Source organism: Netta rufina (genome assembly GCF_964035555.1).
Source record: "Netta rufina genome assembly, chromosome: 5".
Lineage (NCBI taxonomy): Eukaryota > Metazoa > Chordata > Aves > Anseriformes > Anatidae > Netta > Netta rufina.
In genome coordinates, this window is record NC_140128.1 from 65,452,165 (window position 1) to 65,453,875 (window position 1,711).

General features: G+C 48.5%; 1 long non-coding RNA gene across 1 annotated transcript; it reads left to right on the forward strand.

Annotated features, from left to right (window-relative positions):
• Positions 1-328: 328 nt before the first annotated feature.
• Positions 329-1,220, forward strand: LOC311209662. Its single transcript, XR_014618448.1, has 3 exons — positions 329-578; positions 698-747; positions 1,140-1,220. It is a non-coding gene; the product is annotated as an uncharacterized lncRNA (long non-coding RNA).
• The last annotated feature ends 491 nt before the right edge of the window (positions 1,221-1,711 follow it).

Sequence of the window (1,711 nt, forward strand, 5' to 3'; positions counted from 1 at the left end):
GTTGCTTCCAGTCGCGTGTCGTGACATTTGAGTCTCTCCTTGGGTCTGGTGCAGAGCACCTATTCTGACTTGCTGTTGCCATAGAGCTTCCCTATGGGGGGTCACCTTTTCTTGCGCCTTGTGTTGTGTGTTTTGTAGTGTTTGTGGTGTGCCTGTGTGTGTATGTGTTTGGTCTGGAGCTGTCCTGCCTGGCAGTTAGTGATTAATGTGGCAGTGCATGGGTGTACTAATACATTGTCTGGACTGTTTTGGCAAAGGCATCCGGTCTGCCTCTGGGCACGTACTGAAAGGCAGCTGGCACAGTCATCTCCGTGGTGTTTGGCAGATGTGGAGGTGGGAGAGTATATCTGCTTGTGAGCAGCTGCTCGCATAAGTGCTTGAACGGTGTGCTTGAGGAGGTCTGTTGAATCTTGAAAGGTTACAGATATGGGGTTTTGAAATGTTTATTCTTATTTCTTTCCTGTCCCCAGTAGAGTGTAAACCTTTGGAACCTGTCACAGGAAAGAGCTCCATCTGGAACTGTTCAGCACTGGGTAGGCAGCTCAGTGACAGGCTTGATCTACTTCTGAGGTGCTGAGGTAATGGGGCTGCTGTTTTGAAACGATAATTTGTAAATGGGGTCCCTGCTGTTGTTGAGGGATGGGTTCTAATGCTGGCCGCTGAATGATTATATTGTGACTGTTTTCATTTGTTAAAGCTGCAACACAGTGTACAACGTGGGACTTGAGCATAGCTGCTTTAGGCAAGGTGAGCGATGAACAGATGTAGCAGGTACTTTAGGGGTGCAGTTGTCACTGCAGTTAGTTAACTACACAAAATACAGTAAAAATCCTGTTTATATTTCAGAGGCGTGTTGTAGCTGGCTTAAGAGAGCAGATGAAGCATCTGCCTCGAGGGCAGGTGAGGGGGCCGAGGTAAGGGAGCAGATGAGAGTAACTGTCCTAGCTGTGCTGTGGCTTTGGATGCTGCTTAGGCCTATGCTTTTCTTTTTGTTTCACAGGTGTGTCGCACAGGCTCAGAGGGGCTAAGCTGCACTCTAAAGAGCAGCACGAGAAGGGCGGGCTGTTTGTGAGCTGGATTGGAGCAGAACTGCCAAGTAGCACAAGGTGACTGCGAAGGGTATCCATCTTGCTTTGCAGGTGCCATGGCAGGCTCTCCACAGAAGCAGTTGAGGATTTGAGAAGAGGTTGCAGATCATCAAGGAGCAACACGTGCAGGGATGGCTTGAAAACGGTATGGCTGCTTTCTCTTCTGTTTATCAGGTGTCCCAGGCAATGTGGGCTGTGATGTTAGTCTTTAGAATCTGAACAAAGCAGGTGCTGATGGCGGTCGTCTTTGGTAGGCAAAGAGTTGCCCGAAGCCCTGTCCTGTGTAGCTTGAGCATGCCTCCCTGAGGATGAGGCGTCCTTTCTATCAGTTCCCAAAACTGTGTTGAGGCTGAAATGCTGCGTCTGTGTTTGGGTTGGGGTTGCACCTTGGTGAGTGTAGGGATGGGTTTTAAGTGGGTGCAGCGGAGGTCCCGGCCCCAGTGTCCTGTAGTGTGTTTTGACCCATCAGCATAGCCTTTTAGTTCTCAGATAGCCTGCTGATGTAAGTGATTTCTCCTGCGAGTGGAATGGAATTGAATTCTTCTTTTGGCATGTAATCTATTCTGCTCCTAGATTTTTCTTTGTAAATGAAAGATTGAGGTAATTCCAGGTGGAAAAAAAAA